At 40.3% G+C, this 25,003-nt stretch overlaps 1 protein-coding gene and 2 non-coding genes across 10 annotated transcripts in view; 2 read left to right on the top strand and 1 right to left on the bottom strand.

Moving 5' to 3' along the window:
* LOC143218411 (uncharacterized) overlaps positions 1-25,003 on the bottom strand; it is a 641,385-nt gene that overhangs the window by 487,010 nt on the left and 129,372 nt on the right. The gene's annotated exons all lie outside the window — the stretch shown is intronic.
* LOC143221709 (5S ribosomal RNA) lies at positions 11,450-11,569 on the top strand. The gene has a single exon (XR_013011832.1). It is a non-coding gene; the product is annotated as a 5S ribosomal RNA (ribosomal RNA).
* Positions 11,824-11,943, top strand: LOC143221707 (5S ribosomal RNA). Its single transcript, XR_013011830.1, has one exon. It is a non-coding gene; the product is annotated as a 5S ribosomal RNA (ribosomal RNA).

The raw sequence follows: 25,003 nt of genomic DNA, 5'->3' as shown, positions 1-25,003 counted from the left end.
ATCAGATCGTATCGGCACACTGGCAGCCCCCTAGCTTCAGCATCGGCGTACTCTTAAGCCTTGCCTTCCTTCACCCTTTCTGCTCTCTTTTCCTTTTCCTTCTTCTTCATCCCCGTTCCGCCGCCATATGTCGCGTACACCACTCTATCGAAGAAATATCTGTAATATCCGAGTATCGTACCCTCGTGCTCTGAGGAAGCTACTCGAAAAGCCACCGCGGCTGGTAACACACCGGTGCTACGCCCATCAATGATAACGATAATCGTCCCGGATGCTCCATTCTCTTTTTATCTCCTGCGAGCCATTCTCTCTCGCGTCCCAGCTTCCTTCTTCCGCTCGTAGTATCCACGGGAACTGGCTTTGTCGAAATTCTTGAAAAATGGAGAACTCACTCCATCGTTTCATCCTTCGTCGTACCCGTCCAACGAAGGATGATCTTCTAGCGAGGATTTACCGGCCATCGCCGTCAAAGCTCGACAACGAGACGTTCGCCCAGATCAAAGGCTCTCGGATGCTCCTATCGATGGTCCTTCCCGCGTTTAAGGTAGCCGAAAGTCCAAAAAAGAAACGCGATACCTCTCGGGTAAACGTAATTTTAAACCCTTACGAAGTTTCGGTGATCAAGTGCCTCGCAAACTAAAATCGATTTAGTTGCTGAAGAACGACGAACCTTTTGCATATGACGATCTTTTGATCTTCACATTTTCTCATTAATCGTTACATGAACTGCACACATATTTTCAATCTCTCACTAACGCACTCATATTCTTAGAATTAACTTTTGTAACATTTGCACCCTCACGCACCTACATTTGTAATAAGAAAAAAATGGGTAAATCTTAATAAGAAAACTAGATTGTCAATGTAAGTGACACATGAACCTATTTCTCTTTAGAGTTGTAATTTAATAAATAATAAATATTTCCTGACATATGCTTCTTGTTTGTTCTTTTTAGACATTTCTATTGAGTAGGTATCTAATTACCTTTTTTTAGTGTCATTTTAGCGTTAAGTAATTGCAACTAACAATTACAATTACTTGTAATTGCAACTACCAATTACTACAATTACTTGTACTTGCAACTACCAATTACAATTACGTGTAATTGCAACTACAAATTACAATTACTTGTAATTGCATTAAAATTACTTGAAAATTGCAGAAATAAAATTACAATTACATGTAATTGGTAATTGCAATTATTTTGGCTCAACCAGTAATTGTAATTGCGGACCACAATTACAGTTACAGTAACTGTGAAAGGAATAATGGCAATTACTTAACACGATTACAGTAATTGTAATTGAGTCTAACAATTACTTCAGTGTAATTGTTACTTTAAACCACTAATTTTTATGTTTTTGACCATTTAACCGTTTTCTTATTGTAATTATAGTCCACTTTTGCACATGTAATTGAAGATGTAATTAAATACTCGTGTAATTCATTACTGCCCAACACTGGCTCGAACTAACTCGCGTCGCGATACAATGCGTACTGCGTTTGTTCACTTGACTCAACCCGATTAATATGATCGAAACAAGGGGCTGCTACTTTTTATTTATTATAGAATTGAGTTCTTGGAAATTATGCAACTCGCTGCATCGTCGAAAAAGCGCTAATTCTCTTCAATTTTGAGTAAGTCCTTTGTTCTTGAATAAGCCCTCTGTTCCGGAACATATCTCTGGAAGGTTCAAGAGTCATAAACAGGAACGTCTGCATACATAACAATATACCGTGAGCGACGAAAATTAAGATGGGAAAGTTGCGTTACGCAAACTCCAAAAAGCCACTCCGCTTTCTACAGGAAATGACTTTAAAATCTCATAAATTGTGCAACATGTAACTGACGATGAAAATAAAATTCAAAATACTGATCATACTAATTGGCGTGTCGTCTTTTTTGAAGTGCATATTTTCCAGAAGTCGAGTGCATATTTTAAGTATGTAATCCTATATGAAATATACAGTGCCGTATTTTTAAAAGTGATCTTGATCAATGCACGTTTTAAATTCAAGATACAAGTAAAATATTTCTCTGATAAAATATGGCCTCCAAACTACCGTGTAACTCTCATATACACTTTCTCTCGTACTATAAAATTCATTGAAAAATGTCTACGATGAAACTCCAAACATTTCACACCAAATCATCCCAAGCAGTTAATTTTATTCCACGGACCCTTTTTACGTTGTTATACAGTTTTGATCCGCTATAAGTCGATGGATCAGGACGGCTTCCGTCGTATTTCGGATCAGGGTACCTAAGCGGCTTGACTTTGTCTTCAAGTGGGCCGAGAGTGAACACGGGGAATGTACGAGAGGCTCGAATCTAGCGGCAAACTACAAAGTGGTCGACCGAGCAGCGATATCTTTCGTTGGGAAAGGGTAGAATATGACATAACCCCCTCGTTGTGGCACTAAGAAGCGGTGTCGAGCAGACAACTTCAAAACAAGACGAGGGGATCGCGATCTTCTTATTGCGAAACGAACATTGTCGTCTTATAGCGGAACAGAACCTATTCTTTGACAAAACTTTAAAAAACAGAAGATGCGTTATCTTTTTATCCCGAGGATCTTCGGGTTCCCGAATATCTCGGATGCATGGTAAATGTGATTGAAGCTAGAATTGATGACGAACCAGGACAGGCGCGCGATTTGGGTGTCCTCTATTTCGATGAACAGTGCGGCGTTCAACAGACGACCGGTACAAAAGGAAACGAGCGGAGCACAAAAGAACCAGTGGATTTATTCGTTCGGATTGATTCTCCTTCGGCTCCACGATGGGAGTAAAAAAGGTGCGAGGCCCGGACGGAACGAAGGAGAACATTCTTTTATTCCACGTATCGTTAGGACTTACGTGGCGGTTCGAGTCCGCGAAACGAGATTTAGCTGGTTCCGCCTGTGATTTGTGACCCATTGTTCTCCGCGAGCCGGTAGCCCGAAGTACAGCGAGAGTCTGGTGTGGGAGGGCCAGCCAGAGGACTCCACTAAAAACTCGACTATCGAATTAATGGCCGTTGATTTACCCGTTGCTGGCTGTAAAACGCGTCCACGGGGTTCTTACTCGCAACAGTTCTTATGCCCCGTATATACCCTCGACACCACATAATTCTGAACCGAAGACAGCTGGGGACACTTGTTGGAACCGTCGCGAAGCGTGTCCTCTCCGATCTGTGCTACCATCCATTCTAAGGACGCACCGAATCAATAGGCTCTCGCATCAAGCATGATATCCTCCTATCGCAATTCAATAGTATTACGTAATATTAACCCTTTACACTTGGAACTATTTTTACTCGAGAATTAAACATTTCTTCCAACCTAGAATAATTCCATTCTGCAGGGTGGACCACGAAGCGTGATCTGCTTAGATTATTCTGCTGTTAGTGGTTCGACCGAAATTTTTTTTAGCTAAAATAACGTGGTTCGAGGAGAACTTGAAGGGAATTATACCAAATTTTTTGGCAACCCTTCTTTTTCAGAGTGATGGAGGTCACCTTCAGTTTTTTATAAGTAAATCTACAATTCTTCTGCACCCAGCATTTAGGAGATACTGAGACGAATTCGGCAAGCACCATAAAAAGCATTTCTTCTCGAGTTAGAACCCAAAGAGACATTAAAAAAATATTTACCTTATTTGAATCGATGCTCAAAATGGTATCCACTAGCAGCAGGATACTTGCGTAAAAGGTTAAGACATGACTTTTTTGATCTTTTCAGATTCAGTATCCCCTAAAAGATGGAAAAAATATAGTAGGTTTACCTACACAAAACTTAAGCTGACCTTGATACCTGTGGGGGAGGAGGGTTGACAAAATATTTGGTACAATCATTATAAAGCTCTACTTCAATCGTGCTATTTTAGCTAGCAAAACTTCCGATCGAACCACTAACAGCGAAATAATCTAAAGCTGATCACGCTTCGTGGTCCACCCTGTATATGACTTTCTTACAGATATAAAATTGATATAATACCTCATACAATACATAAATGTTTAGTAATTGATTAGATGCCAACATATTTAATAATGCAAACAATATTTTATATAATGGTTCAGTAATTTCGATGATCGTCGTAAAATAAAGAAAGATCTTAACAAGATCAAAATTGTAGTTAATAAATTACGGATTTTATGCATTTGTGGAAAAAATGAACAGGTGAAATAAAAAACAGTGAAACAGCCAAAGAATTAACAAACGCTATTATTTTCTATTGCTTCGATTATTCAGAGAAGGTTTCGTTTACTCGGTACATTGTAGTAGAAATGCATTTTTAAGTTTGGAAAAAAAATTCTCATCCATGTACGAAGATAAATATTATTATTAATATTAATTAATAACAATTTCCAAGGAACAAGAGCACTCCTTTTTGGACTTTCTCGTTCGACTATCCCCAGAATTTCGAGATACTGCGACGTCACGGAGAACACCTTCTCACCAGCGATCCATGAATCATCTTCGGGGCAGCATTTTATCGAGTGTCAGTTGTCGTTGTCTTTTTAACTGTAATTAAGGTCCGTTCAATTCCGCCGGTGAATTGAACATTTCTCCGAGCGAAAAATTTTTTCCTGGCTCTCCTTCTCTTTTTCTCTCTTTCTTTCTCCCCCTTCTCGAATCCGTTTCAAGACGAGTGGACATAATAAAACGATTAACTCGATTCCTGCGAAGTCGGAGCAACACAATGGAGCAGTTAAGGCAACAGCTCCCCATTCCGGTTTATTTATTCCATTAGCGGAGCGCATCGACCGGCGATCCATTTCTTTTATCTGCATATTGGCCGTGTCTAGGACTCCCTTGGCCCTTACAAACGCCAGTCGAAACGTTAGATCGTTCCGCGATAACCGACTCCGAAGCTCGATTCAATGACTAACAAGATTTTGCAAGACTCTCTCCACGCCACGTTACCCTTTCATCGGAACGCCCGGATATCTAGCGATACCTTGCTCAAACCCCTATTTCTGCATACACCATGCTTTGTTGCAACCTCTAACTACAATAACTAAATAAATTATCTACAATAATGTAATATGAGAATAAAAATAATTTTTATTTCGTCAATTTTAGAGTGTCCACATTTTTAAAAACGAATCCGTGAAGAGAACACTTGGGGCTATACTCTCATTTTCTCAGATTTTAAAAAATTCCTGGTACTTGGGATTATCCCGCCGACCTCTCGCGCCATCATAATGAAAAGCAAGTTCCAAAATAAATAATATAATATAATAATTATTATATATTATATTATTATAATAATATAATCTATACATATAATAATTATTATAATATAATATAATAATAGAATAATAATTTCGTGTTTGGTGGAAATGGTCGACGGGATAATCCCAAAGTACCAAATTCCTTTTCTACAAAAACGTCGCATTTGTTTAAAACAGTAGCAACATAAATGGTGGAAAAAACATTTTTTTCAACTGAAATAATTATTATCGGTTCACTGTAAGCTCCTAAAAACTCATTTTTATCGGTTCGTTAGTTCAGTCGTTATAATTTAATGAAAAAAGGTTGAGACTCCGTTTTATCAGTCTGCAAAAAATTTTTAAGATTTCGACAATTCCGTTGAGACATGTTCAAAGATGCGTAGACTGCGATCTTTATGAAAAATAAAAATATTCTACTTGAATTGCAACAAACTGGAGTGTAAAAGTAATTTATTTTCTTCCTTAATATATTTAATAGGTCGAAAATAATGTATTTTTAAATTCATCTAATATCTTCACTTTCTAAAATGACATCTCTTCATTTTTGTCATAAATGCGTAAAATCCGCAGTCTATTGGTAAATGACTGAAGCATATAACAACCGAATTTAAACAAAATAAAAGAATAACGTTATAGCGACTGCGAGAAGTTTATCTTCTGTTGATTGGCGGATTAGAAGAATTCGCTTAGCAACGCCGGAGAAGCAAAGAAGCTGAAGAAGAGCTTCCTTCTCCCATGTCCTGACGAGCAATGGGGCAGCATCCTTTGACATTTTATCCGAACGGAGCCCGGGACGCGTCGCGGAGGCGGTGTTAATTAAGGCGTGGCCGTTAATTGACGGACAAATCCGGCCGGGAGCCACGGATAAATATAGACATCGGATCGGGACGCGGATCGCATTGTCGGCTGGCTTGTTGGACGTTGAAGAACCGCTTCCCGCGGAGAAAGATAATCAATCCCCTCGGTCATTCTACTCGCCCGTGCGATATCTGCTGTCGCATCGACGTGGAAATTAAATTAATCCTCCGCGGGCTGCTGACCCGTATGTAACCCGCCGGCGCGGCGTCTCTCTTTCTCTCGTGACGGAGACAGAGAAACGCCTATCGAAGTAAACACTCACTCTCTTCCACCTTACGGTACACAGTATTTAGCGATTTTTTTATTATTATCCCTTTGCACTCCTTTGTCGAGTGTAACTCGACATCAGAGAAAGAAAAATGTAAATGAAACGCGTTTTTACATGGATTTGGTTCTTCCTTTATGTATTTAATTTCCTTTTTTTTTTAGTTAAAAACCAATATATAAGTTCCACAAATAAAAATTACCACAATGTTTGAGAGCTATATTTAATACAATTAGTAAACAAGATTGTTTAAAATAAGTAGCAGTCAAAAAACAAAACCTTTGAAGTAAATTTCAAATAAAATACTTAAAATAGTAGGGAGTTGTGGGCAATAAAATTGAATAATAATTCAGGGTTAACAAGTGGATTGTATAGCAAACGACCTAGACGATTCAATATTTTTTAACGAAATGTTTTATTAACCCTCGGAGAACGGACGATTTTTATAGCATTATAATTGACGATGCTTAGGACCGTTCACAGTTCTAATTAATAATTTTAAATAATTTATTTTTGATGATATTTCGTGTAGACACATTAGTCTTTCCGATAAGCTCAATGCAAAATCTATTCATTTAATTTAATTGCCACAAACTGAGTATCTAAATGAAATTTTGATGTTCCAGGTCAAAATAGAGCCAGACACAGCCGTCAGAAGATTAAACTTAAAATAAGCTTGGAACAAAGTTAAAGTGAAGATGAAATTTTTGCCATGGTGTGGTATAGAAGGAGCATAATCGATAGCTCTGTTCCACTTTCGACATTCTCGTTATTCAACAATGCAACCTCTGCCTTCCCCGTAATCTTCCGATCTAAATTATCGAATTATCCGTCGATTCATTTATCATGCCGAAGATAGAATAATGCTATTTTCCTTTGCGGCGTTCCGTACCTTGCAGTATTTCAACGAGCCTCTCGGCTCTCTTTTCAATAGTAATAATAATTTCTTTAACACTACACCTACCACTGCTAGTCAAATGAACGGTCTGACATTTTTGATTAATTGTTTATTGAAATTATGATGTTGCTCGCATGGAAAATGATTCAATAAATTTCGTTATCCAAGCACATATTGCAATAAAAATTGCACGAAATCTAAATAAATAGAGCCCTGTCATTTTTATCAGCTAAAACATTTTAATTGCTTTCAGTGCTCGGTAGTTTTAGTGTTAACTATAGTACAGATAGTACAATGTCCATTGGAAAACGCATAGGCATACATATACTTATAAATTTTCTTCTTTTTCTAGAAAATTATGAAAGGCATTGTAACATATAGAAGCTAGCCTCTGTGGATCTTTATGCAAAATAGACATTTTTTCTGCTTCGATTGCAAGAAATAAGAACTGCATAGTCTCATTTGGTACTTTTCTTAATAATTTCAATAAATTTGGAATGATATATAATCTATTCTTAAACTCGCCTGACATTTGTTTTCTTTTTTACCTACTGATTTTTGTCATAAATGCACAAAAATCACAGGCTAATAATCGCTGTAACATAAATCGTGATGAAAGGAGTTAATGAATGATAGCCACCATAGAGTAGATTTGCTCCTCGACGTATTGACATGCATTTATAAAACACCCCGTATACATCGGTGCTTATTTTGCTCAATCTCCCCGCGTCTGCGAGCCACGCATTCCAGGAGATACCTATCAGAATTTCCATCCGTACGTATCTCGTAAAAGCGAGATCTCTCCCCTTCGCGGAAGACGCGGGATTCCGAGCCCCTAGCACCGAACCAGAAGCGAAACCACCCTAGGCGCGATATTATGATAATACACTTATATTCATATGCAATAGGGTTTTCTTAAGAGAGCCGGGAAACGCCGGGACCAACGAACGCGTCTGCCTTCTACAAGCCGTAATGTAATTCGATCGACACTTTAGCTTCGAGATGATGGAACGATGGATAGAAATTGACGGCGAATAGCTGAGTGACAGTGGCTAAGAGTGGGAACGAGATTCACGGTGCCAGACGGAAGCTTACGTACGTTGTTCGCGCCACAGGATTCTTCGATTAATTACTCGGCAATTCGGTTAATTGTCGCGAAAGTGCGAGCACCGTCTACTGTCACGGCTAGCTATCCAGGTGTACAGCGACATTATCGAGCGAGTCTAGTGCAAAATTGAACTATGATCGACTTCGATAATGTAGTATCGTTGGTTAATATCATCTTCGTATTCGCCGAAGCAAATTACAATCCGTGCTTGAGTGGATCAATCGGTTCTGGATCGATTATTCTACTTAAACTCTGTTCCAGACAGTCTGCAACAAAGCTCAAGTACAAGGATACGGGAAAGAAGGTGGTCATCTGTCCTACGGGGGAATCTACACCTCTGAATCGGTGGATGTTTGTAAAAGAAACTTGCCGCAACATTGTTTATACCAAAGCAAATTGTTGTACAAGTTTGTTTTTACATCAATACCTTCTACTCGCCGAGAAGAGAAAATGTCTCTTCTCCAGATTGTTGCCATTCAGGTACAAAATGTTTATTCTGTATAAAGATCCGCTGTCTAACCATAATTGTTACCGAAGCTCTCGTTCGTTTCAGCAAAACCAACTGCATAAACCAGGATAACGATTTTAGGATAAGATCTGCAGAAGAAGAACGCAGGGCTTCGTTCTTTCTTCGCATTGTCGAAGGGACGATCGCCCTCTCCCCCCGTTGTCCCTTACGAACTTTTTTGTGCTTACGTAATGCTTCATAAGCACGAGGAGGAACGATATGATTTCTATTCCCTTTTACGCGGAAAGTTTAGGAAGGTATCGGGTTGGGGCCCCTTTGTCCGACCGGATCTCGCTGCTGGAAAATGGTTTCCTCTTAGGGGCGGTCGGACCACTGGCTGAGAAGACGTTAACGCTCGCCGACAACTACTTTTCTCGACGTTTTCCCGGCCGTTACCCAGAATTCTCGTTTGCAGATCTACGGGACCATGCGGAAAGAAAAGTTTCTGCGACGGAGACTCGCAACGTTCCCAGAAACGGGTTCCTCTGTGTTGCTTCTGTCTTGTTTATGTTATCGTTTGCACGCGCTGCTGGATCCCGAGAACGCTTGGCGATCAAAGGCCGATCGCAACAAACCAGACAACAGCTTTGTGGGATTTATATGAACAACGAACCGTATGAATTATTTCAGTTTGAAAGAATTTATATATTTATGTTCGAACACACGAAACGAAGTAACACACGGTCCACTTTGAAATTCAAAACTTACACTGAACCCTCGTCAAATTTACAATTCCTACTCATACTTATTGATCTTTATTTTAAACGTTGCATCTTTGGCATACATCATCAGAGATCTGAGCATTATATGTAGAAGTGCATCGAGACGAAGATTAATCGGGGGTTCTCCTCTGTGAAAGTCGCGAATTGCACACGAAAGTGATACGCCAGAGAATACAATTCGAAGTACGCGAATACACTGCGGATCGATAGAAGAAAAGATACCAGGTCGAAGCAGTAAAGGGACGTATAAGGAGGAAGCAATTGTGTGCGAACGTGTTTAGCCGTGGTCCTATTGGACATGACTATGTGTGCGTGTATTTCGCCTTCTCCTGCGCTCCGCGGATCCCATAAGTGCGTTGTCTTGTCGCCGAATAGTGTCTTAGGCACGACATTTCATTACGTCGTTCGGACGAATTCACCCTCTTAGCCGTAACCGCCTAGCATCCATAAAGCCGGTGGATGACGATCGTAAGGAGCCGACGGGAACTTTTGCGTAACCACTCGAACACGTTCCTCGACAACAGGATTCGGATATTACGACTGCGAGAACGTTCATGGAAAATAGAAAAAGACCGCTGCAAACCAGCAGAAACTGTATTCGAAGGATAACGGGATCTCCAGAATTACAAACCTAAATCGTGCTACTGACTAACCAACCCTTTAACCCCTATCATTGAACAATATTTTTTCTTTTACTCTTTCCTACTCGAAATTTTTCTTTTTACTCGAAAGCTTCTTGAAGATTGTTATAATTATTCTTTATTCGTATAGCTAACCCAGACACACTGTACTCGAAAGACAACGGGGTCTCCAGAATTACAAACATAAATACTGCCACTGTCTAATCAAGCTTTTAACACCTATCATTGAACAACATTTTTCCTTTTACTCTTTCCTCCCCGAATTTTTTTCTTTTCACTCCAAAGCTTCTTGAAGATTGTTATAATTATTCTTCATTCGTATACGTAACCCAGACACTGTACTCGAAAGACAACGGGGATCTCCAGAATTATAATACAAACCTAAATCCTGCCACTGACCAACCAACCTTTTAACCCCGCTCATTGAACAATATTTTTCCTTTTACTCTTTCCTCCACGAATTTTTTTTCACTCCGAAGTTTCTTGAAGATTGTTATAATTATTCTTCATTCGTACACCTTGATACAAAGGTGAAAGATGAACTATACATAGGAAAAACAATTTACAGAATGCAATACTTTTTCGAAGCCAGTGAAAAATGCGTGATAGAAACGACGAGTAAAGTTACAAGCTTTGTGCATTTGAGATTAAAATACGTCTTTTCTTTTTCGGCGTTAATTCCGTACGGTGTGGAATTCAACAATGGACCGTAACATCTGCACGATCGAGACGTACACAAGGACTGTAGATGCGAAGATCGTGATCGTGCGAATTGGGGAACGGAACAAAGGCCTCGTTCATCCATATTCATCGACTACTTACGAGATGAAATCGTCCACGAGAGAAGACAGAGACGTTCCTTCGTTTTTCTCCACCGTCACGAGCGAATTAATTCCGTGACACGGTTCCTATCGATCACTGTTTACGTTCGCTCGCCCCGCATTCGAACATCGACCAATCGAACCCGGCGACCGTCTTCTGTCGTCGAGCAATTGCGATTGTCGACCCACTCCGAAACTCATTACTGTGACTAACTGTGAGGCCATTTTCTAACCGACGTTGCTATCTTGATCACATCTGTAGTGTCGGAGTAATTTCTGTTACGTGTAACCAATTATGTTGTAATATAATACACATATTATGTTAAGTTATTATGGTCTTTACGTATTACTCTTAATACAAATTTCGATCAAACAACATTTTCTGCACATTTGAAAGTGTTAATCCCAGCCAACGGCCATATCACGCTGCAATAAACCGATTCTCGTCCGATCATCGAAGTTAAACAACGTTGAGCGTGGTTAGTACTTGGATGGGTGACCGCTTGGGAACACCACGTGCTGTTGGCTCTTTTTTTTTTATTTCTATCCACTATTAAAATTAATAAAAAGGTACCCTTGTTATCATTATGAATATTTTGCATTTTGGAGCGCTCGTTTCACGATTGGACTTTCTGGCCGTTTCGACACAGTCGTTACCTTAACAATTTGTTTATTTTACTTATATATAAAAACATGTTAAGTTGTTAAGGTTTTTACTTATTATTTCTGTTACAAATTTCGATTAAACAACATTTTCTGCACATTTGAAAGTGTTAATCCCAGCCAACGGCCATATCACGCTGCAATAAACCGATTCTCGTCCGATCATCGAAGTTAAACAACGTTGAGCGTGGTTAGTACCTGGATGGGTGACCGCCTGGGAACACCACGTGCTGTTGGCTCTTTTTTTTTTATTTCTATCCACTATTAAAATTAATAAAAAAGTACCCTTGTTATCATTATGAATATTTTGCATTTTGGAGCGCTCGTTTCACGATTGGACTTTCTGGCCGTCTCGACACAGTCGTTGCCTTAACAATTTGTTCATTTTACTTAAAAACACTTAAAACATAGAAACAAAGAAAACTCTTTGCGTCCCAACTTATACGGCGCGGATGCCCCACAACGCAATAAGTGCACAATTCTTTTTGCACATTTAAACTACATTAAGTTTCCAACAAATTACATATACTTCAGCAATCACAATAATAGAAACACCATCAAACATTTTAGGAAATATTTTTAGCCTTTGCTTGACGCAGCTACCTGAACACGACTTGTTCATATTGCTCATGAAAAGTTTGTTTATAAACAGAGATAAAGTAGTCAACCATGAAATTGTTGTTTCCAGTGCGTTAATGTGGATAAAAACACTGTCCCAACCTTTACGACAGTCCCTTGCTTGATTGTCTACTTTTTATTCATTCCAATCAACTTACACAGTGTTGCTTGTTTCAACCAAATGAAATTTCGTCAATAAACGGAACCGCATAATCACGCATTTCGAAAGAGGTAAACTCCATTTAGGACGAATCTACCTTCATAATCTAAATCCATAGAAATGTCTCTGCCGGGGACACCCTAAGCTGTAACGCAAATGGTTCGACAGCTCGAAACAAATAAAACGCAGTTACACCGCTTTCAAAATTGTACACGGGCCACATTCAAAAGCGAATCCACCGATGTGAACCATTCAAAGTCCATCGGAGAGTTGATCGGAATCCCATGACTGGATCATCACGCAACTTTGCACGTGTATGAAGTTTGCTCAACGAATCCGTTTGGACGATGGTAACGTAAAAAGTTCGACGCCCGAACGTTCGGATTACGGTTCGCAAGATATAATGAATGTTAGTCGCGAATACCGGGCGCGGGAATACGAATGCGCTTTACGAGGGAGTTTATGAAAATGTTCGCCGCAGGGGTCGAGGCAACCCGAGGCAAAAGTGGCAGCCGGTGGGGATCCCGAGGGTGCTGCGCTTCGTTCCTCTCCCGCAGGTGACGCTGCCACGCGCTGCACCCTCGGGAAGGCAACGCGTGTGTGTCGTGTCGTTGCCAGATATTACCGCATAATTTTAGGATATTTCACTGGAGCCTGTGTGCCCGGATTCCGCGCGCGAATAACTTTATGGATCATGGTTACGCGGCCGCGGAACATCCGAGGAAATGGCGAAACTTGCGGAAGATTTTGCTGATAAAATCCTGAGACTCGGTCTTCCTCCAAGACGCATTTTGTCGACGCGTTTTGTCAACGCGTATTTAACGATCGGACGCTTTGCGCGTTGATTTGTTTTGGTTTAATAATTGCTCGAATACTTGTAAAAGAAATATTATTTCAAGCAGTGTTCGAAGTGTTATCCATTACAATCGATACACTTGCGTAATCGGATTATAAGTTTTTAATTTAACTACGAAATCTCTCTCTCTCTCTCTCTCTCTCATGCTTGAGAGAGTGCAGCATAAGTTATATAAGATAAATAATTCTACGTCAATCTTTGATCATGATTACTCTACAATATTAAACACAGTCAGTTCATTTTTAATTTGATTAATAATAATGTTGAGATTGTCCCTCTCTCCTTATGCAAATCAATTTCTGTGTACTTGAATATGTTTTGAGATCTAGAGCAGCATTTCAAACACTTAAATCCAAATCCACATATGGATTAATAAATCCTATAAATGGCATATTATTGCAAACCCTAACACACTATATAATAGTATGGATTTTTTTAATGGGTACACAAACTCAAAAGAAAATTACTGTTACGGAGCGAGCGAGCATCTCCCTGACGTCATCTGCCTAGCCGCGTGACGGCCGATCGCGATACCGATATTATCGACGCGCGAGGCACTGATTGCTCCATCTCTGCGAAGATGTGAGTAATTAGTGTCTCGTGACGTCAGAATGATTCGGCGAATTGTGCGTTCGACTAGAGGACCCGTTATCGCCGAATCATTCTCGTCAGTTCAGATCAGCTCTCGATTACGTAAACACCAACATCTGCAACTCGCAACCCACGATCCTAGCTATCGCTACTACCCTCATTCAAACATTCACATTCAGTTACATTAAATAAGGGCACATTGTTCACCAAATCACCTTAAACACATTTATTTGTCTCTCATTTCTCTAAAGTATATCGCACAAGAGAGTAACCCCGTTTCGTGCAGCTTAGAAGTTGGTGAGGGCGTAGCGAGCCTATCATCTCTCACTCCGCTACCCACTCCCCACTTTTTTTAACCAATTAGGGCGAAACTGGTCTTTCCGCGGGGTTACTCTCTCGTGGGATATACTTTACATTTAGTGCATAAGCTGTATAAAGTGTTTGTATTGACCCTACCACAAAGGTAGTGAATAAAATCTGACGTTTACATGAACGCATCGCTACGCTTGTGTACCCGCTCTCTAACTATTACGCACGATTATCTGATAATATCATACCTGTATTCCAACAGTTTTTGTACATGTCCCCTCTTAGTTAATTTACGTTGTCCTTTTTTTATTCTACTTTGGTTCGTTTAAAATAAGTATAATAATAATAAGTGAACGAATAACTTTTTCTAGTGTTAATGTGCGCGGTCACGTGACGCGTTTCGTCTCTGTCGTGCATGCGTCACAATGTCACGTGACTAATCCGATCCTGGCGGAGAGAGGGTAACTTCTTCCCCTCAATTCGGGTCAATTCCCCTAATCTGGCGACTCTAATTTGAAACTGAATACTGGCACCCTGTATGAGTGGATCAGAAATATGTAAACCGTTTACGCTGTAAACCAATCTCCCTCCCATACTCATCATTAGATTGCGGATCTTTATGCAAAATAAAAATTTGTATACATCAATTGCAACCTATACGAGTTAAGTAAAGATTGATTTTCCTCATTAATGATTTTTATATGTTAAAAATAGTATATCGACATTGTCAAACTTTTTAAATATTTTTCCTGTTTCGAATTACACCTACTAATTTTTTGTCATAAATGCATAGAAACCCGCAGTCTAGTCATCATCAATAACGTCCTTCTTCTAACGAGACCCACGATGCTAATTAGTCTCTGACTGCTTGATTATTACGAACAAGGGGGACAACACCGAAGCTTCCCACTCGCGAGCTACGTCACAACGGGAGTCGAATATCGATCAAACGATGATAGATGATCCCGACTAGCTATACTGGAATCTTAAGAATTTTCTTCAGAGCCGTTGCTCCCAAAGTTGCTTCCGTTGTGTCTCAGAGAGACAGAGATAGAGAGAGAGAGTTGCTATATTCGCTGTTAGGCGAGAGGAAGGGAGAGAGAAAAGAATGAGTTGCTGGGAAGAAAAATTGTCGGGGTTGTTAGCGGTCTCTTTACGGTCAAGAACACCGTAAATCTTGTTTGACAGTCGCGATCGTCGCTTACAGAGGCAGTTCGAGGCGAGCGTCGCGAGGCGTCCCCAGAGGCGTTCGGGTTCATCAGTATGGATGTTACGCTCGCGAGGATCAGTCCGTGTGGAATGCCTACCGATGGACACCGCGTTTCGGTCCGATGATGGATAAGCGGCTCGTGGCACGCTGATACTCGATTTGTCATCGCACAATGGGATACATGGGATGTCGAGCGTTTTTTTTTCAGTTGTATCTCCGGACGCCATTTGCGGGCCGAGGTGTCACGCGAAGAAACACATTCCGACGCTTTGTCCTGGGCTCCCCCGGTGCTAAGAGATCTTGGTTCCCTAGGACGTTCCAATTTCTGCTGTAATTTTCGCCTCTTTTCGTGTGTTAATAAATAATTTTTGAACAAAATTGTAATCTTACATCCCAAAAATTTAATTTTCAAGATTGGTATGCTTTGATATTACCCTTTGCTCGCAACATCTAAATGTTCGTTTGATAAATGAATACCGTGCGGCTCGCTGAAAATAAATAATGCATGACGATGATTGAATGCGACACTTGCTGGTAACAAGGCTGGACTTTAACAAATAGGTACGATAATCTGTGAAATATATGTTACAAGCGATTTATATATGTACGGTGGTATATTCGTTTGAAAGACACGAAAACCCATTTTCGTCCGATTTTATTAAGGGGGGTTGGGACCAGAGTTGTGCAGAATTATAATTGAATTACTCCAGGAATTATAATTACGACGTAATTGAATTACATTGTAATTCAGTCATATTGTAATTTATAATTCAGATCTTCATTCAATTAAATTACAATGTAATTCTTAATTGCAATTGGAGTACAATTGTAAAATACTTTGTAATTAAATTACAATGTAATTCGTAATTGCAATTGGAGTACAATTATAAAATAGCGTTACGTATTATGAAGGAGGACGAGGGATAGAAACTACGCCGCATAGACAGCAAACAAATACAGAAAGAAAAACATAAAAATATATCGTACTTTTCATTCCTGGAATTCTGTTGTAATAAATATTGGGGATGATATTCAGTACATTATACATACAAGCATGTCAGAAGAGGTTGACATATTAAAATATTCATTTTCTCCTGTTTATTGTGCCAAATGAGAGAAAATCGAAGACGTGCTATCTTTTTGTCCCGGAGTGTATGCGAAATTGCAAAGACCGTGGCCATTTGATTATGTTTGAACGGTCTGAGGTGCCGATGGGCGTCGCAACCGCTGTCTGGCCGCATTGAACTATCTCGCGACAGCAAACAGGGATCGCCTTTCGAGTCGGGAGTTCCGTCGACGGGGAAAAGCGTGTCGTCGAAGAAATTAACGCATCAGATTGTTCGCGCACGCCGCTCTCGGCGTGTCGCTCGCGCGGAAGGAAACACGGGTTACAAACCGTCCTTTTCTTTCCTGTTCGCTATTGCACGATGCGCGCCAAGTGCGCGGATGAGGACACGGCTCCATTGCGCGCTCTCTGTCGTACACGATGCCTCGCTGGGCTAGCACAATGCACGCGCCTCTGTTCCGCGTTCTCCGTTCCAATCCCATTCTCTTTACGGCACTCTTCATGGTACCACCGCTCCATGCGCATTTTCTCACCTGCCACTGTTACTGTTTCGTTCGCCGACGACCGGTGTTAGGTATACAGTTTAGGCCCGGTTCACAATATTTCTTTTCTATTTTGAAGATCAAGACGTCGCGCGTCGACGTAAGCTTTACTTTCTGCCACCATTCTGTAGCAAATTTATTATTACCGATAGAGCTACTTATTAAAATATATTGTCATGGGTGCTGCTTCTGACCCTTTTGCATTGTAAAAATCGTAATAAAACTCGGTTCATTCAAAGATATCGCGATAAAAATGTATTTCTAAACCCGGTCAAAGAATAGCGTCACCCATAGCTGCTAAACTAGCACTCTGGAAAGTCCTTGAAAATCAAAAAGATTTACTTCGTGAGAGTCAAATTGCAGAGTTAAAAATTTATCACATCGATTATACTCCCTTAATCCTTCTACATCCTACGAAATCTAATAAAATTTTGTTTATGAACATACATTATGATCACGATTAAAATTTCAAGATGCAGAATGAATTGTGATGTCCACATAATATGACCGTCATAAAACTGAACGTGTTAATGTGTTAACTTTCGACAAAGAGTACAATTGCTGCTGGTTAAATCAGTCTCCATTTCCTTTGATCTTAGACTCTGAACCAAGGTGTTCTAACAAACTGAAGCAACTATTTCGTAAAGCACTGTTCTATTGGTTGCCTACAGCTTAAAAGATGAATGTTCCAGAGCCGACAACGATATCGTTCGATTCGTTGGAACGGTTATTGAGACAAGGGGAAGGGTGAAAGCGGGACGAGTGTAAATTACGAATCGATTCCACGAGGCAACGATTGCGCCACGCGTTCCCGCGCGTTTACGATAATTTACGATTTATTTACGTGGCTGTAATCTTTGCCGATAAATATCCGGCGAAGCGGTGTGATCACGTTTTATTGGAGCCGATCGAGAGAGGCTTCGTCGTTCCCACATCGGCGATGGAAGGCCGAAGCAGCAACAGTGTTCCCGGAGGGAAAAAAAGGCGGACGCGAAACAATGTGACGGTGGATCGAAGAGATTTCGAAACGGCGCGTTTGACGCCGATAAAATAATGAACAAACGCGCGTTTGTCATCGCGCCGACAGCTGTTCGCCGGTAGAAACGGAGTTTGCAGCCCGCGATAAGAATAATTTACCGTTCGAGGACGCTTAAAAGTGCGCATTATCTCGTCGAATAAACTACGCGAGAGTGTCTCACGTGCGCGCGGAATATTTCTTCGCCGCACGGAAACGGTAAAGACAATATCGAGAAAATATGGCTATTGTATATCTGGCGAGAATATCTCAGGCGACACGACGTTGCACCTGGCAGATCGATACATTATCGCGGTCCACGCTCCTCAGTTCGGAAGTGCTTGCACTGGGCCCGTTTAAATATGAAAATGCTGTTTTGCAAACCGGCGTTATCGATCACAACGAAATTTTCTCCGCAAGACTGCAGTTTTTCGCTTCTTCGCTCTCTTCGTATTTCTTCTTCGTTTGCATGCGCAAACACAAGGCTGTCTCTTCGAAAAACCACAATGTATTGCGCTTATTGCACGAGTGCATTAAACAACGTTGAACATTTTTACGCACAACACACAGCATACAGATGAGAGAAATTTAAAATGCAGTCAACGAAACTTAAATAACACCCTCTGGAAAAATGTGTACTATTCTAATGGTGAAACAGCTTTTAGAGACACAGACATTTTTCTGAATTGTACGATCGGTCACAAAAGTCCACGTTCACCAGCCAGACTTAAAACATTTTCGAAAGACAAGGGTTTAGAACATTTTATTTGGACAGATTCCGACAAACATTTGTAATCCAAGAACACAAAACCAGGAAGTGTACTACATAGTCCCAACGGGTCACACTGAGACGTATGCAATTATTTTCTCTTCGCTTTAACATATCTATTAGTATCGTCATTTCATCCGAACGTCCGTCAATTGATCGAAACTCCGGTGTTTCGTATCAAATATTCGAATCTTGGCACGCGCGCTTGCACTTTTGCGGCCGACTGTAGATCAGAGAATTCCTCGCTTCATTAATTTTGATGTAACTGGTCCGCGGCTATTAACGCCGATGGTAAAGGAGCCCAAGCTAATAACGGTATACAATTTACCTGGCCTTTAAACGAAAATACGGTGGCGCGCGGCGTTTTTGAATCCGGAGTGTCAGGCTGGTGTCGTTAACCGGAGCCGCGCGTCTCTAACAATTTCATTAGCTCCGTTATCTGCGGTACCGCTCAAAACATTGGTTAAGCGTCCGCTAAAAGATACAGAGCGTTGCAACCGATAACGAGGCTGCCTAATCTCTCTTTCTCTCCCTCACTGTGCGCCGCTATGGATTACAACCACAGACCATAATTGCTATAACCAAAATTCTAAAAGCTGTGGCACACGAGCTAATATTATTTAAATGAGTTTGATTGCAAATAACCATTACGAATAACTAAAATTTGTATGATCATTAGTAATTATCGATGACGGAATTCATTTCAATAACTATTACTGGTAACGAGAACTGTTTTCGATTACGAATAACCAAGTTATTCCAGAAATGAATTCTGTCATCGATAACGGTCATTAACAGACTACGAATTTTTATGTACAATAAAATAAAAATCTTTTCCATCGATTATAGGTAAGAGGAGTCAATTATAAATTCCTTTCATCTTTTAATGATTTCAACAAGCTGAAACCGATAAATTATTTAAAATAATTATTTAAAATATATTTAATCTGTTCATTGATTTAAATTGCACCTACTCACTTTTGTAATAAATGCATAAAGTCTAGACGTTAATGATCAAAAAAATTCTTTGTCATTGTAATCATAATAGATGAATCTTGACATTTTTTAATTGCTTCGTTACTCGAAAAATTTCTACAAAATTTACTAACAGGTAACTTCCACTTGTATAAATGAACATATTTTCAATGATTTTTTTTGGAAAAATTTCTGAAATAACTGTTATTTTTAGTCTGTGATTGAAACGTATCGCGGGGGATCAGCTCGCGCGCGTCTATTTGCTCCTTTGGCCGCTTGTTAGGACGTCGGTTTATCTCGGTGTATCGTTGATCGAGTTTTCGCGCGAAATCCGAGAAAGAGAACCGGAAGAGGCGCGATAAACACGGCGAAAGTAGATCTCGCGCGACCGTACCTGCCGATCCCGTCGATACGGTAGCGTAACGAATCTCGTCGCGCGGAATTTATTTCGACCGGCGCGGCGCGGCGACGGGAAAGTCAACGCTCGGCTAGATAAATCACGGAATTTTACAATACATCTTGTGCAACCAGTCGTGGAACCCGGCGAGAAGGGGCAGGAAGCTATCCCAACAACCATCGCACCACCCACGTCTTATCGGACGCGATCGATTCGAATCGGGACCAAAAATAAAAAAAAAAGAAACCGGCACAAAAGCATCTCCCGTTCTTCCACGATCGATGTCCTACAGTGAAAGTCTGTAACTTTCTTCTACACTGGTGGAATTAATTCTGGACACTTTGAAGACAAATATTCTTTATTTCATATTTGTGCAGAAAATGTATACGGGGTGAATCACGAATCGTGATCAGTAGAGATTACTTCGTTATTAGCAGTCCGATCGAAAATGTTTTTTATCAGGTATAGCATGGTTTATTTCACGTGATTATAGCAAATTTTTCGTTAACTCTTTTTTTTATGATTTTTCAAGGTGCCTTCAATTTCTTGCGAATACAACTGTAATTTTTTTACGCCTATTTGTTAAAGGATTTCAAGGCGAATTCGGAAACGTATCATAACATTTAAAAAATTACAATTTACAATTACAATTACATTTTTTACAACAATTGCAATAATCACGTGAAAGTTCTTTTGAAAACATCTCTTGTTGTTGAGTAATCTCTACTGATCATTATTCGTGATTCACCTCGTATTCTGCTATGCTAACTTGATACGGTAATATTTTTATTGTAATCTATAATGTTTACACTTAATATTTTGACATAATTTGGTCTGTAAATGTTATACAATTTTAATTTTAAAACATCTAAACGTTATTTTTGTTTTTGCGCCTGGCAACACGAAACGTCGCATGATGTGAAATAGCCAATCACAGGATGCGTGGGTTCATTGTAACAACCGATCAGGAAGGCCTTGATGGTCTTTACAAACAGTTTCATCATTGTTTTAGTCAGGGTTTATGTTTTCAGAAGTGAGGATCTTAGTAAAGTTTTTAAAAGTGTGAATAACGACTAAAATGGCTTCGAATACGTCGAAACGTGTTGAAATTGTAATTTTTCTTGTACATACTAAAAGTACAAATTTTCAAATGTTTTCGGCGCAACGGTTCGATCGTTTATTATATAATTATTAAAATTTATTAACAGCAAATACGATCGATAGGAGAAAACATATATACTAAAAGTATGGCTGTAAATGGTCTTTTTACTGAATTTTTTATATAAGCGACGCCCTAAAATTAGAAAACAATTATCAGAATATAAAATATAAATGATTATATATTAAATAATTTGAATAAATGCGAAAATATTGCATGTTTGGAAGATTACTATTCAACCACATCTAAAGTAGATTGGATTTGTTGTTCAGAATGCCCCAAATGGCTTAACTCATTTAACGTTATATTTTATTAAGGAGACTTAAATAAATAATTAAACCATGCCAGCCTGTACCTTTCAATTATTCCCAATAACATTTCTATAAACAGTAAACAAAATGTGATGCATCTGTCCCGCAATGACCCAAATGGAATTTAATCCAAAAAACGGGGTTTTCAGTGAATTTGGTTAGCATAACAACGATTCGGATAAAAAGAGTGCACGGGATTGAGGGAACAGTTGACGGGACGAGGAATATCATCGAATCGCGCGGCTGTCAGGATCGCTCGTAAAGTTCCGTGTAGCATCGACAAGGGACATAGGTGGGTTAAGTTACCAGCTGGAGGATCCGAGTGTACGGTGTCTCGAAATTTTTTTTTCCCAGGCTCACTTCCTCGTAAGGTCTCGCGGCCAAGGTAGACAATAAGACTGATCCCCGAAACGAGACGTCTGCCACGGACAAGATAATCTTGTGATCCACGTCCTCCACCCACCTGTACACCCACCGAGCTAAGTAAACGCGGGTGAACGCAATGTCGATTATTCATAGAGGATCATCGCATCGCCGTGACGGGACCAGCCGATGTACCGGACATCGTCGCAATGGTGTGTGCGAGTCTTTACGTGACCCTTGCACCGGAGACCACTCGTTCACAGTCGAATAACACCGAGGTTGGACCCACGTCGCAGGTTACCTCAGCCACCCACGCGGCCGTGTTTCCCGTCGTTCCTCAGCGCAGTCACGGGCACGCGGCAGATAGGGATGGTAATTTACCGCCATTATAGATAACTAAGACCAGCGGGCGCCGATAGCGACGGACTCGTGTGAATTTCGATGTCTCGTTACAAAGCCAAGTAACCACGCTGCGTACTCGCCAAAGCTGGCGAAAGATTTTACCGCGAAATCGGTGATATTGGTCCCGTAAACGTTCTGATCGATAAATATTCGGAAATAGCTTTGATGGACACCGGCATTCGCTTATACCGGTACCAACGTTTTGTACTTCAAGCTATTTTAACACTAAACCTACCACCACCTGTCAAAATGACCGGTTCCAGATTTCTTATTTCACAATTATTGAAATAATAAAAATGATTTCATAAGAGGGTTAATGCTAACCTATCTTGAGCTGGTATTGCTTTTCTTAGTACAGTATCCTGTTTTCTTTTTCTATTTTCTTAGCAATTTTGTTTAGTAAATACTCAAAAGCGGAAGGCGTTATGCTTGTAAAATTTTTATAATGTCCACTTACACTTTATACAAATTTTATTATTATTATATTATTCAAATTTCAATGTCCACTTACACTTGGAAACTTTTTTTCTTTTTTTTTTATTAAGCTATATAAAACCCCACATGGGATTATTAGCAGCATACACATGGCTGTGCATGCTAACATTACATAGATAACTTATAAACTAGATTGAGACAATACAATGAACATTTTCGAATACAGCACTAACTCTAAAGATATAAACAATGAGACTTAAGAAATAAATGAATGTAAAATAGAGGACAAAGAGAGGGTCCGCACAAAAAGGAATCTATTGTATAGGGTGGAAAGAAGCCCTTGTTGCAAAGTTTGCGAATCAGAGCATCTCTATTATTATCATAGATCGGGCATTGCCATAACATATGATTATGATCCTGTACCAGACAACCACATGCACAACTTGTGTCATCAGCAAGTTTAATCTTAAAAAGGGAAGCCCTCAGTTGATAGTGTCCAGATCGAAGTCTATTAACCCAGCAAATGAATTCTCTAGGGAGCCTGAGGTAAGCAAACCAAGGTTTAGACCCAGAATGATAAAAGGATCTGAAAAATTTTATGCCCTTGAACCCTGCTTCTGCAAGAATATAATTTTTTGTTAGCTTCCTAGCTTGTTTCCCAAAACTATGGGAAAAATCGGAGTAGGGAGTCAGGATCTTGGAAACTTTAATTCACTAACTAAACTCTGCCATTTTCTGTATTTCTTTGTCCATTTAAATGTGTTCGCTACCATCTTCTTGATTTTCTTCGGTTATCCTTCGTAGCTAACGCATAATGAATAGCAATATACGCCGCTACAGCTTCTTCCATGGTTGTTCGCAAGAAATTTTGGGAGTAGCACAAATCCGTTCTGTTCACCGAAATTAATGTCAATTCTCCGTTCCGTTCGCCTTTCGGCGCGCTGTTCGTCGAAATGTTCAACTCTGTACGAAGCATAGAATCCAGATACATATTTTGTCCAACTTAGGATAGTTCTTACAATATGTATCTACAATCTTTCTCGTTTTAAAAAAGATAAAAATGTAAAAATATTAACATTGTTTTGAATCGCTCTACGAATGCAAAGGATGCACGAGTACCACCGATGGCACAAGCGTTCAAAGCATGTAGTACTATAAAATTTATAGTAAGACTGAAGAATACACAGAAGATTCTCTATATGTATGCATCCATTTAATTGTCAGCGGTGGTCATCATAATTTCTGTACACTCTCTTCTGCCAAAACAACACGGGTGAAACCGACGTTATCGACTTCGATGCACTCATTGAAAACGTTTCTCGTGCGGGGAACGTCTCGACGACGACGTAATGATCGTCGCGCTCGTCGAAAAAAGAGCGAGAGAAATGAAGAAAAAAGGGAGATGCGTCTTCGGGGTTGCGGTAAGCAGCGAAAGTGGTAGCCAGCAACAATTGTCACGGTGTCGAAGTGGAACGAAGTCATTATCAAGACACGAGGAAGAAGGGGGGGAGGCGACCGTTTTAAAGGTCGTCGGAGATTCGAGCGTAGTCCCCGAGGGGTGATTACGCGAGGACGCCGAGCCTGGGCGGACGGCCGACAGCCGTGTAATTAACATCGTTAAAACATGGATATTAAATAAATTCTAAATAATTATGTTCGACGGCGTTAACGACCATCCTAGCCCGGTGCCGGTGACGCCGCTGGTGCACACATTTACGTTATCGATTGCAACATCGAACCCGCACCGCCCGGCCCGACTCGTCTAGACTACAAGCGAATCTTCTCCTCGGGAATATTCTTTTCGGCGGACTTTCCGAACAGCATGTAAAATCTGTTCCTTTAATTAGGGGTTAACGAGGCCTCCGTTGCCACCGTACACCGCGAAACCAGATTAACAGCGACCCGATGGTGTTCCGACGAGTTAAACCGACAATCTCGGATTCAACAGTGACGAAACTCGTCGTAAACGTTGGCTCCGGTGCTTCGACGGAATTAACGCCGATAAAAAGCCACCGGGTCGTTCCGAGATGTTCGATGACAGCATAAAACACGTTCCAAGTATATCTCCACGAAGCAGTCGAGCGAAAGCCACTCGAAAGCATGCAGCCGGTAAGTCTGTTA

This window comes from Lasioglossum baleicum, chromosome 2 (genome assembly GCF_051020765.1).
Source record: "Lasioglossum baleicum chromosome 2, iyLasBale1, whole genome shotgun sequence".
In the NCBI taxonomy this organism is placed as follows: domain Eukaryota; kingdom Metazoa; phylum Arthropoda; class Insecta; order Hymenoptera; family Halictidae; genus Lasioglossum; species Lasioglossum baleicum.
The sequence above is the reverse complement of the archived record's forward strand: the minus strand, read 5'-3'. Positions and strand labels throughout refer to the sequence as shown.